The following is a 14,339-nucleotide window of genomic DNA, read 5'->3' as shown; positions in this document are numbered from 1 at the left end:
ACTATTCTGCTGGCAGCTAAATTACCCGAATCTTTATGGGCTGAAGCCGTTGCCACCACCGTCTACGTCCACAACCGAATACTGGACAAGCAAAGTCCAAATATAACCGCATTTGAAGCAATATTTGGCAAGAAACCTTCACTCCGTCATTTGAGAGTCTTTGGTAGCGTAGCATTTGCACATATACCAGCCCAGAAAAGGACGGTCTGGGGAGCAAAGGGAGAGCGACTTATCCTGTGTGGGTACGCATCAGAGAGCAAGAAATATCGTCTTTACGACCCTGAGTCCGGACAAGTGGTTGAGGCAAGAAATGTATCTTTCCACGAAGAAGCTTTTGAACCGACAGTAATGATACATGGCGAAGAAGAAAGAGATGAACCTGATGAATCCAAATCTGAAAAAGATGATGCAAAAGATGATGCACAAGATGATGCACAAGATGATGCAGAATGGACGGACGAGGAGAAATACGATCCCGAGGACCCACAGCCTGATCAAGTTGACCCACAGCCAGTACAACCTGACAACGAGAAAATGGGTGATGAATTAGAAGTCCAAGTTAAAACTGAAAAAGGAGACTACACGGCTCGCATTCCATCGCAAGGGACGACACGTGTTGTCTTGCCTGAAACAAGTAAAAAATCAGGAACCACTCGCAATTTAAGAGACAGAGCTAAAATTAAGAAACCAGATAGATATCAAGCTCATGCCATTTATGCAGACAAAGAACCTTCAACTTATAAAGAAGCCGTTGAGTCTAAAGAGAAGGAAGAATGGATAAAGGCAATGCAAGATGAGATTGAAAGTCATAAGAAAAATGGGACTTGGAAATACGTGAAGAGGCCAGCCAATGCAAGATTGCTTGACAGTAAATGGGTATACAAGCTTAAACGTAAAATGGATGGAACAATTGATCGATTTAAAGCCCGGCTTGTCATACGAGGGCATAGACAGAAAGAAGGCGTCGACTATTTTGAGACATTCTCCGCCGTATCTCGGTACGAGTCCATAAGACTTCTACTAAGTATAGCTGCAGCAAAGAAAATGCATATCGCACAGCTGGATGTCCAGACAGCCTATCTCTACGGGATTCTAAAGGAGACCATATACATGTCACAACCTGAGGGTTTCCACAATGGAGATGACTCCATCGTGTGCCTCCTGATCAAGGCTTTATATGGATTGAAACAGGCTGGAAGAACCTGGAATGAAACATTCACCGAATTTCTCGAGAAATTCGACTTGCACCCATGTTACTGCGATCCCTGCATATTTGTTGGAGATGTTGATGCAATAATCACTTATCTCAGCTTATGGGTAGATGATTCACTGGTCATTGGAAAAGATAAAAATGCCGTGCAGAAGATCATCAATGCAATCAAATCCTACTTTGAAATAACGATAATGGAGCCCACAGCCTATGTTGGGATGCAAATAATCAGAGATGGAAATGATGGTTTACTTTTTTACATCCGTAACCTGCTTGAAAAGTACAATATGCTGGAGTGCAACCCGACGAATGTGCCGATGCAACCTCATGCAGGAGAACTCGTCCCAGCCGCAACAATAAACGAGACCCTTCCGTATCGACAGCTCGTTGGATCATTAATTTACCTAGCCAAGTGCACACGCCCTGACATCTCATATGCAGTGTCCCGCCTGTCTCAGTTTATGCACGCATACGACGAAACTCACTGGAAAGCTGCAAAGCAAGTCCTCCGCTATTTAAAAGGCACCGAGGAACTCGAAATCAAATACAAACCGTGTGAGGATATGATTCTCAGGGGATATACAGATGCAGATTATGCTTCCGACAAGATGGATAGAAAATCTACAACAGGTTTTGTCTTAATGCTAAATGACAGCGTTATTTCATGGTCAAGCCAAAAGCAACCCATTGTCTCAATGTCATCAATGGAAAGTGAATATATATCTCTCGCTTCTGGAGCGCGTGAAGCCGTTTGGTTACGACGATTTCTAGAAGAATTAGGATTCCCACAAGAGTCCCCAACAATAATTCATGTTGACAACCAGAGTGCAATAAAATTGGTCAAAAATCCAGAGATGCACTCAAGATCCAAGCACATCGATGTCCGGTACCACTACACAAGAGAGCTAGTTAGTACAGGACAGTTGGCAATTGAATATGTACATACCAGTGAACAAATTGCAGATGGATTAACTAAGCCACTACTGAAGACCCAGCATTTCAAGATGAGACACGATCTCAGTATGGAAAGAAATGAGACAAAGGAGAGCAAGGACAACCCAACTAAAGTAAAGAGAGGTCCCCTCCAAGCCAACTTCTCACTGATGAGCCTTCTCACCATCCCTCTTATGTTTATTACGCAAGCTTGTGGGGTGACACATCAGAATGCGATCCCTTTACTATGGAAAAAGAGTCCAATCCCAGTTACAACGGGATATAACCAAGTCCACTTGCTCGTCAAATTCATGAACCCGTGCGAAATTTTAACACAGGATCTACTCCATAAGGATTTAAGTGCCTATGCAACCGAGAAATGTAACAAAATATACGACGAAATGTTCCTGGATGAGCTAGAAAAAATGTGCCCTAAAAGAAAATTCTCCGATCATATTAATTCGCGACATACCAGAGAGATTGGACGAAGAGTGAAGAGAGTCCTCCCATTACTTGCAGTTGGAGTAATAATTGGTGTGACTGTCCTTGTAGCCGGCTTATCAGTTGGTGGAGCAATCAATTCGTTTGTTCAAACTGGAAGAATCTCTGCTTTGCAAGGAACAGTAGCGGAACAAAGAGAGATGCTGGATGAATTGGAACGTCGCGTGGAAATATCGGAAAGAGAGATTGAGAAGCTTAAGGTTAGCCTAAATGGTATACTAGAACAGCTTCAGCTACATCAGCTTGATCACGACGAACTCAAGGGAAAATCCATTGACACCAATTTCGCAATTGCCTACCTTACCAGTCGCCTCATGATAGGTAGAGAAATAATTAGAGAAGCAACAAGACAGTGGCGGCGAGGAAAAGTTTACGCACCACTAATGGATTTCTTTAATTTCACGTTACCCTGTGGTGATGCTTGCCCAGTTAGCTTCGCACAATCTCAAAAGTGCGAAATATCAGATGACAGAACCAAGCTGTATGTGGACTTCACAGCAACTGAAATTAACAAAGATTTGCAACTCATCGAGGCAGACTCCTTCGATCTCAAAGTTGAAAGGAAGAATGAAACCTGCGTTCTAAAGTACAAGGGACCCCATAATGCCATCCTTTCTACGAAAGATGACTGCGTATACTCCATCAATGTTAAGGAGCCTACAACCCCCGACCTAATTGTTTCGCCCACTCGAGGATGCACGCCAACAGCGAAAACAAAGAACTCCAATCACTTTGACATAGACCACTGTTATGACAAGAACCTTGCTGAACCATGGGATTTTGTATAAATCAAACTACACCATGGACAATAGCATATCTACTGCCCTGGGTCCAATATTACCATTGAGAGGAAGCTGCAACAATGCCCTGCTAGCGTGTTCATCCTTCCAATGAATGCTAATTTTAAAATAAATGATATTGAATTTTCAGGAACTGAATCCAGCCTTGTTCACCAAGAGGTAGTCGACCCACTATTCACGATGAAAGCCAACTGGCACTTGCAGCCTAGTTTCAACTGGACCAGTCTGATGATCAATGGTTCCACTGACGAAGGAGGGTCAATCCACTACCACACAAGCAATGAACCAGCCTGGTCAACAATGGAATGGATCTTAACCCTTTGCATACTAATAATAGTTGCTCAAGCCACTCTTTGTGTTTTCCTTTTTCTGAAAAGCCGGCCAAATGTAATTTCGGTTAGGGCAAATCCAGTGGAAACTGCCGATATTGAACTTTAAAAATTGAGGGAGGATGTTAAAATATGCATGTTAACAAAGTTTTCCATATTTATCAATTTTTAAGTTTGTCGACTTTTATGAGGGCTGAGCATTTTCCAACCTTTTTCCCAGGACAAGGGATTAAAAGGGTCCTTTTGTTTTTATGCCTCATTAGAAGGGACACTTCGTTTGAGCATAACTCTGCGTAGTTTGTATGGTCACTTCTGACCACATATTATTACATATGTATGAATGTCTCCTATGTACTGTCAAAACCTTAAAACCAAGTTGTTTAATAAAAATCACCATCAGTCTAAAAATATCTTCCAGCGAGATCATTTTTACTTTCAGTATTGGGTTGTAGATTTTCTCTGGTTATTGACATTGGGTGCACACGGCTTCCGCCCACGCCATACATATGAACCGTCAACATTGTGCTTTCCTGCAATTCACCCACTTTCATGCTTTCTCTCGCTCTCTCTGACTGTTTGTTTACCTTGACTTTCTCTTCCGCGTTCTCCTCCACGTAATTAGCACGAGTCGTAAAACAATTAGAAACAGCAATCATATACACCAGTCCTGTTTTAAGATTAGCGTTCTGCTTGCCTGCTTCGTAGGAAAACAACCCTCAGAGACATTTGTTCATTATTTTGTATATTTATTTATAATATGATTATTTGCCTTCTCCTCTTGCTCCTCCTATCCTATTAGTAAATTTAAGCTGTTGTGTAACAACTAATTGGACTTGTGCCCCAATGACACCTCCAAACAAACAAATGTCCCGTGTCTGTAAATATTAGTCTTAATGTCACTTCCAGATCGAGGAGAGATGGGTGGAAAAAAGGAGCTGGTGGGATAAGAGCGAGTTGGTTGGTGTCACAACACAAAAAAAAAGTTCGAGTCAGTCATGTTCTCCTTGAGGGAAGGAAAATGGGATTGAAAATTAAAGGAAATTCCCAATAGGCATGCGAAATGGATGGATGGATGGATGGAAAAAGGTATCTTGTAAAAAAATCGGACAAGACAATATCGCACGCCTTCGCTTTATAGAATAATGATGAAGTTTGATGTCGGTCGGTGGTTTGGTTCTACATACATTACCAGCACTGCATCATCACGTACATGTCATCCTTGTGGGTGGTCTCCCTTCTTCCAGTTAAAGTGCGTTCTGTGCTGAAGGAGTAAAAAATAAATAAATTGGCCCTTCTCCCTTCGGGCATAAACGGATTTGCTCTCTCCATGTGTGCCTCTCTCCTCGTCCCTTCGCTCACTCCAACCCTTCCGACTCTGCTACTTTCACTTTCTCCCCGCTACTTGAACCAACTGTGTCGCTCGTGCTGCTGCTTCAAGTGCGGCTCGATAAGTCAAAAGTGTTCCAGCAAAGAGGGCGACAATGAGTGAGGCGAGGCGCTGTTGGAATTGATCATTACGAGGATTAAAGCACTCGTCCTAATGGAGAAGGTCGGTCGATGAACCTCCATCGTCCCATGTATGGATGGCTATGAGGCAATAAATCACCTCTCGTAGTACTATTATGCCAGTACTATTAGTATAACACTATTATTATGCTCTCTAATTGCTCCCAACACCGAACCCCCATAAAACCACAATATTATGGGAATGAAAGCGTATAATATGTGTTTAGAAGAAGACTAGGAGGTTACATGCATCCGTTAATTTAGGTCAATTCAATGAATTACCAAAAACAACCGATATCTGAATTGTCATCTACGTTTACTGGGTAAAGTTCTGGATTCGAATTTGAATATTTTAATGTACGTACATGAATCTATGATTTTATTTGATTCGGTATTGACAGGAATCGGCTCGAGGTGTGTTTGTTATTTTCATACTCCTGGGTACTGACTAGAAAATGTTATTTCTAGTGTACTGCATGTGTGGATAGACGTAGCTTAAAATCCGAAACATTGAATTTCAATTTGGTATTAAAGTGCTTGAAAATCCGCGAATGTTTCGTTCCAATTTAGTCCAGCGGCTGTTTCGATATGCATTTCGTGTCTCCATGTGTGGGCAGTGGGCTAGCTGGATGGTTGGTGTTATATTATTCATCTAGTTTTCCACCAGCTAACCAATTCACGGTCCAATTCCTTCATAAAAAGCATCAAAACCAATTATTCTATTTGTTGTTTGAAAATGTAATCCGAAGATTCGCTTCGTTTCCCGCAAACCTCAAATGGATAAAATAGCGAATAATATAGTACCAATGGACGAGTCGTCATAAACAATTCAGAGCAAAATAGACCATTTGGCTGGAATTCAAACATGGAACAGGACACCACACCTACTAATTCCTCCCCACGCAAAAATAAACACGATCCAAATCCAACTCCATATTACATAACAATTCCAATACCACTACATACAAACATTGGCTTATTTACAACACGACAAAAAAAATTAAACAAAAATCGTCATCATCTCCTGGATATTTTTCCTCCATTTAAACACAGCCTGACCATTGTTGTTGCAAAAAAAATAATTAAAGCGTCTTTTTCTTCTTCTTCTTGCCATCGACCCCTCCTTCCTCCCAGCTTGTTGCTTGCACAATCCTTTTATTTCATTGCATTGTGTGACATTGCGAGTTTTGTGAGTGTGAGATTTAACAGGGGGCTGGTGATGGTGCGGAAAGAGAGTCATGCTCATGATAATGGACGCAATAATAACAAGTGAACAAGAAGCAAACATCAGAGAAAAATGCGTCTCACTCTTCTCTCCCTCCGGCTTTTTTCTCCTCTGCTGTCACTGTTGCAGCTAAAATGGCTCGGAACGAATTATAGTTCGTAGAACCCACTGTTTATGCGTAGCATAGCTTGCTTAAACCCAACACCAACCAACCACATTCATTCAACCATCAACAAATTTCAACAATCAAACATTAAACTTGTTCCTCCATAATCAAAACAAAACAAGTGTTGGGTTGCGAGTTTGAGAAGAAAATGTGACTCCTGGTTAACTCATGTGTATGAACAATGTGAGGAAAATGAGACATTTTACTGGAGAATTTCTTGCTAATTCTTGTGAATGAAAATGGAAATATCCCGGACCGGAAGTGTGGGTGTGGGTGGGGTTGGTTCCGTAGGTTGGAGGGTATTTGGCCAGAGATTGAGTGAGTGACACGTGGCCCACGAAATGAAACATCCATCCTCCTCTTGGGTCATCGACCTCGCACTCTTCCACGTGCGTGCAGAGCAGAGAGACTACGCACTTACGCATTGCAGCTAAATCCACCACCACCAGCACCACTGCTTTTCGGTCGTATTTGTCGTTGTCGTCGTTGTCGAAAAAGGAATTCCAACACCAACCCAAACCACTTCCTTCGTCCAAGTCCTTCGGAAGCGAGTTGCAAAATAATGAGAAGTTGGTAGCCAATGTGATCTTCATTCTCTCAATAAACACTTCTCTTGGTCGAATTATCGGACAGTGCGCATTTTCTCCGGTGTACATTCAAAATCGAAATTCGGTGGTGACTAATGTGTTTAAAAAGGTCTCCAGTTTTTATAATAATGAACACGAATTCTTGTCATTGAGTCATTTGAAAAGTCTGCACTTTTCCACCCAGTCTGTAATTTAATCTTGCAGTGTATCTATTATTGTGACGAGTCGGCTCTCAAACAACCAACATCATTCAATCTACATTCCTTTAGGAGAACGACACGATCAACGTATTTGCTAGAGGATTCCCATCTTCAAACAATCTTTGCTGTTGACACAGAAGTGTGAGGAGGAGTAGCAATTTGTTTAATTATTTGCTTAATTGAGACGAGGAGCATTTGAAATTCTATGGAGAGGCTTAATTAAGCTCCAAGTCAAGAGTAAACCTTTTACTAAAATAATGTTTCTTTTAGTAAATATTTGAAGGAAACTCTGCATAAATTTTGATGATGATGACGACGATGACGACACAAACTGATTACAATATGCACATCAGAGCAGAACCCAATCTAATATTTACATACATATTTTGTATTATGCATTTTATGCCTATAAAAAATTCAAACCAGTGATTCCTTATGTACTTGTTGGAAAAAATCCAGTCAAATATTGTCTTATTTTGTGAAACTTTCAAGTAAATTAGCATGTCTTCATATTCTCGGGTCCCAATTTAGCAAATGTCTTTATAAACATGGTGTATCTATTGTACACAGCGTGGTTTAGTTGGTTGGTGGATGATGCACTCAGCAGCATGAAGCAATTAGCAAGTGCATCAACAAGGTCAACGGCATCATCTCCACTTTAAATTATCTCCGTGAACAGATTTACACTTAACAAACGAATTATTATTATGGATTTCATTTCATGTGAGCCGTGAATTTGAAATGTAGTCATTCGTCCACTTATGAGCTTACTCTGACTACACGTTCAAGTACTGCAGCTCACCACAGAAAAGCGAACATTGCTTTGATGTGAGAAACCTGAGACGAAAGCAACCACGTTCCATACTGGTAAAAAATACACGCACAAACCAAATGATCATCATACAGCTTTGCTACTCAAAATCTCAGAGTGCAAGTGGGATATGTTTGAGGCTTTGACGTGCACAAAGTGTCAGTGCGATAAAGGAGAGTCAGTCATATTATCCGTAAACGCTGACGAAGCGAGTGGATGGGTTCGAGGTGGCCAACTAAATGCATAATGCCCACTACACACTCTATTTGCTGGGGGTGTAAATTACAGGCACAATGATAGATACCATGATGAGCAGGATGATTTATGAATGATTCTGTCGGAAATTTTCCTCATAATCTAATTACCAGGTTATTATCGGAACGAACGCAACGACCTACACGATATTCAGAGTTTGAGTGAGTGGCATCTACCATATTTATTCCTTTGTTTTGTCTCGCTGTAGTGATCCCAGGATGTATTCAGCATCAAAAGTTTGTACATACATATCTCGAGTAAATGTCCATTTCGAACTTTCCAATGTGAGTCGTATGTACTAATGTGTCCGTACGCATGCAATTTATTCCAAGTTAATCTATAACATCCTCTCAACCTAATTACACACGAATCGACGAACAAATGTTGTGCCTCGAAAATGAACAGGAAGCTCTTAACTGCAAGATTTATCTGTGGAAGAAGTAGTGATCCGAGCAGGTAGCGTGTGGTTTATGGAGTACTTTTTGAGAAAAAGAAATAAATTGTAGGGAAAAAAGGTGGTCCTGAAAAGTAGGAAGCAGAAGAAGAGCCAAGACACGGGCGTCTTCTTCTTCCTCTTCATTTTTACACACGTGTGTTCCTCATCGATTTTTCGAAGCAGGATGTGTCCGCATAGTCTTCAAAGCGATATCGTCGTCGTCTTGGTCGACGACACCCCCACCAACACGTCCAGCCAAAACTAACTTACTTTTAACCCTCACGGGTCCAGTTATGTATAAGATTTCAAAAAATTACTTCACATCCCTTTCCCCAAGGTATGCGGAAGAGATAAATTGACATAAACGGTCCTGCAGCATGGTTCTTATAGCTAATAGTAGGTCTTGTTAGGTGTTTGAAAGTATAGAGTAGAAATAAAATTAAGATTAAAATTAAGCGTACCATACAAGACAATTTTCGGACAAAGAAAAGGAGGCATTATCCTCTTTTTGAATTATAAAACAATAATAATAACAATAACAAACCTGCCAAAATTATTAGGCCAGCGAGCAGTCCAAAAATTTGAATGAGAATTCAACAACTTAAAAGGAGGAGGCCGACGACGAAGAACCTTTGTTGTTGTGATACTGTTGTTACAATGAAACTTACTGTGTGGAAAGCTTGCTAATCGGTTTTGCAAGCTGTGCAAGCTTTCTCCTCCTCGCTTTGTCTCATTTGTTTACATTTCACCCCGCAGAATGAGAAAGTGGGAGAAGTGGAAAGAAAGCCGATTTTATTTTCCCTGTCAACTTTTTGTCTCCCTCTCTCTTTCAACAACACTGAATGAAGGGACGGAGGACAGTTTATTTGTTTGCCTTGGAGTTAGTTGATAGTTGTTATGTTATGAATGTGTGGTGGATAATTAATAAACCTACTCATCCACTGTCTCTCGAACCAATATCCAAAAAAAGTAGACATGCGATGTCATTTCCACTCGTAAAGAACTCAATTAAAGTCTTTACTTTGTGCGTGATAACCGCAAGTAAAAGTCGGTCTCGAACAACTCTGGCTTTTTCTCATTAATTAAACATTTATGCTCAACCTTACCCTGCTCAAAGAAAAATAATGAAGCGCTGAATGCATTGTGATGTTATGTATAGGATTATGATGTACTACTAACTTTCTACTACTACGACGACTACGTATACCTCCTTCGACGAATAAGCCTTGGCTTGGGGCATTTTCAAGGGCACAACTCGAGAATATTTTCACAAACGCTTTGCACGGAATTCTTTCCAATTATGAATTTTCTCCGGCTGTAATACTAATAACGACAATCTATGTTTATGCTCTTGTTTTTCATCTAATTGAGCATATTATGTAAGTTCTGAGTCATAATTATTAAGTAAATTGTCATAAATAATGAAACGTTGGTGGAAACTTTATCCAGCCATGAGGACATACAACAATATGTAGTAAATGTAAAAAAGAAAGAAGAACCAAGAACATGCGGAGATTTGTTGGGTTGATAATCTAATTTTAGAAGAGCATATACAGGCATGCATACATAATCATAAGGATTCCACAGACTTGAAGTAGCAGAAGCAGCAGCACACCTTCGCCTTGTTTCCCCTTACTCCAGAAATTTTATGGTATTATAGAATGTAAAATGGTGTGTTTTATGCGTTTCAAATAAAATTGAATAAATAAATGCGTTCCTGTTTCTGTCCAAGAGGTGGGCGGGTGGGTGGAAAGTACAAGAAAGGAACACGTGTCAAGGAGGCATCAGACACGGAGGACGACGGATAAAGATTTCATGTAAATTATTAGTTGGCCAGCCATCAAGAAGCCCATTCTTATTGCTCGTCTTATTATTACACACACTGCGTGTGCATGTGTATTATTGCTCTATTTCAAAGTAAAAGTGCATCACTTCCTCCGTCGTCGTATTGTGTTCGTGGGCCATTAAAATCCACTTTGCATCATCCTCCCCTTTAAGCTTATGCTTATATACCCATGCACCCTCTTCATCTCCAACTCATCCTCACATCTTATTCTTTGGTATCATCCAGTGGAAAATGAGTTCATCTTACGATTCCTAAATCCCCCATTTTCTTATGAATACGTACAGCATGACATGGAACTAATCAATAAACCACACAACGCCTTCCCTAATGCGCTACTTTATTGTGCATTGGAGAGAGCTCAAAGCCATCAAAATTCATGTGAGCACATGAAATGAGAAGACGAATCATCATGCATCTTTTGATATTCGCTACTAAGCAATAAATAGTTCCGTTTTTATTCACTTCCTTCTCGTCTAAATCTTCAGTTTCTTGCTGGATGGATTGTCCTCCGTTATAGGAACTACATATGTACATACATACGTATTTTAGTGAGTGAGTGAGTGGGTGGGTGCTGGAGGTGAATATGCACATTCGTATAAGAAACCTCAGAAGAAAATCTCTCTTCAGATATCACAGGACCAGAAGCCTTCGCCTCCCTTCCCTCAATTTATGAAGGCAATACATCCTCCTCGCATACAAACACAATGAATGCAGGGGATTCAAATCACATTGCACGAGTGAAACGGAATGAGAAAGAAAGAAAGCTCGAATTCCACTCTTTTTCCAGAAGGGAAGAAGCCACCAGGAATATCGTTCCATGTAGCTAAATGGGCACAATAAGACATGCTCTGATTTACCATCTCTCCGACTTGTTGAGACTGCTTGCTGCTTCTCCTAATATGTCGCAGTCGTAGTCTTTTTTATTTAACCAGGGGACAGTTTTAGCCATGACGCTGATGATGACGAGGCTTGCGGAAGTTTCATTTTGCCAAGAGGGCAAGAATTAAAAGCCTCACTCCGGAATGTTACATGATCTACGAGCCTGGTGCAGGAGTGCATTGCGGATCCAACCAAGTTTTATTCCTAGTCGTCGTCTCATCTTCCCTTATTCACTTATCACAGACGGTCGGTTGCATGGATGGAGAGGAAAAAGAAGAAGAAGTGCGTATAGCATGTCATGTACACACAAACCGAGTCTCAAACCCACAGCTTTTGTGTGCTACACGCAACTCCTCGGTGTCAGCATTGTGGATACCGCCGAGCTGAACAAAATTTAAGAAATCGATGCAGCAACGCTTTGGCGTAGCTATGCTGCATGTTACCAATGGACAAGGACTTGGGGCAATTGTAAACATTTTGAAATTTTGGAAAATTTTGGAATTATTTTTTACCCGAGGAGGGCAGAAGGGTGGTGGGGGAGGGGGGTGGGTGCATTTTGGAGGTGGGTGTGGTGCAACCCTCCTGTGGGAGTGGGACCACACTCCTCAGGAGAAGGTCGTTGAACTTGGGATGGATGAGAACAAAAAAGTGAACAAAGCCAAACTCTCGACTTGTTTCCAACCGAGAGTTGTGCTCTTTTTTGTCCTGCACGCACCAGCAGCAGCATAGAATAATGTATATGAGCAGTAGTAGCAGTAGTCGTTCGTGGATGTACATAGCTGTACTGCACATCCTCCTTTTTAGCCATTATGTCTGATGTAACAACAACCAGCAATAACAATGAACCCATTCAATTGGTCCAAGTTGAAGGACTTTTTGCCATCAATTCCACAACTTCTCTCCCCAATTATGCAACCAAATCTACGCCATGTAGGAGTATTTATTTCGGTGTGTGCATGACCAAACATTTTAATATTGTACATGATTCCAGGAGTGACATTTTCTCATGTGTGGCACATTTTCACATGCACTGTTTTATATGCTACGGAGAAAGAGCGACGACAGAGAGATAAACATGGTTGATAAGAAAATCGAGCAGATTCTTCAATTCAAGTTTTCCATTAACGACATTTCCTCGCAAATGGGAAAGGCATGAAAGGGATTAGGATTTATTTTCCTAAATGGTATTTCGATTAAAGACTGTTTTTCGCTTAAATCATGTTGTACTTAATTCCCTTCGGCTAATTTAAAGGGATTTCTGCTGCTGAACGTGCAAAAAACATTATTCATTATTGCAAAGTCCTTCTAATACCCATGGACGTATTTGTGGTTAGCGGATAATACTTTGCGGTCTGGTTTGGCTTTGCCTGATTAAATATTGGAAGCAAGGAACGTAAAGGAATCGGAGCCCGTTTTAGTTTGTGTCGTCCTCTTTTAGTAAATTGGAAATCTTCTTCCTACATTTTAAGGATACTCGTCAAGGAAGAGGATGCCAGATCATGTTTCAATGTCCTTCTCACCACCGTGAAAACATTGCTGAATGGAATTTACGGACTGTCAGATGAGCTTTAGTTTGCAGAGTGCGTTTTCATATGTTCTTAACTTGTCCCAGGCAACACGATGGACAAACATTCGGAACAGAAAAAAAGGCTCATTTTTACTTTATTTTCACTACTAGATCATGTTACCATCATTTAGTTTTGGTTGCTTAGTTATTTTACTTGCATCGCTATCCTCGTCGTCGTCGTCGTCGTCATCGCTCAAATAAGTGAAGGAGAATCTAATCCTCTGCTTCTTGCCGAGATTCTCCAGTGAATACTTTTATTCCGTATCCATCCTGATACGACGATATGTGATGCGAGAGATGCAACGCAACTCAAGGAAATTTCCTTCCGTCCATCCGCTCGTCATCATCAAAAGATGATGATGATGATGATCAAGTGATGTGGAATATCACATCCTATGCTCTGACTGAACCATGCCACGTGGAAGGATGACCTTGTGAAGTGTTTTGTGCGTCCAATAATAAGCGCCTGATAACCATCTCAATTAATCTCACTCACTTATTTCATCTTTCTCGTCTCATCATCCTTACAAGTTTTGTGTTTGATTCAATTCCTACAACTATTCAAAAGGCAATTCCAAAATTCTCAACCCCATCTCCCTCACACAATGCATTCGTACGTATGCACAAACGATCTTATGGTAACATGACGGTTATTTTTCTCATTCAATTTGTCTTCAATGCATGACTTAAATTAAAGACGAAAAGAGATCAGCTTATCGTTCACGGGATGAGGCAAATACTAAATGCATCCATTTCTACCCATTAGTTTACATAGAGGGAGAGAAGAAGCACACAACTCTCCCAAATCTTCTGTGCGTACGTATGTACATGCTCATTCCTCAGACTTTATCCCGCATGTATTTGTACACTCTTATTGATATTAAAAAATGCGTGATAAATCCAATTCTAGCCACAAACCAGCGAGAGGATTTCTCATTCCGATGTCATGACTCAGAGGGTGAATGATATCGTATTACACGCAGTCAACAAGGTAATTTTCACAGACTAAATCCTCCAATAGTTGAAAACGAGTTTATTTATTTCTCTTGTGATCCAGTGAGTGTGACAAATTATTTTGTAAACTTGAA

This window comes from Folsomia candida, unplaced genomic scaffold (genome assembly GCF_002217175.1).
Source record: "Folsomia candida strain VU population unplaced genomic scaffold, ASM221717v1 Fcan01_Sc006, whole genome shotgun sequence".
NCBI classification, from domain to species: Eukaryota; Metazoa; Arthropoda; class Collembola; order Entomobryomorpha; family Isotomidae; genus Folsomia; species Folsomia candida.
This window is presented reverse-complemented; position numbering follows the sequence as displayed.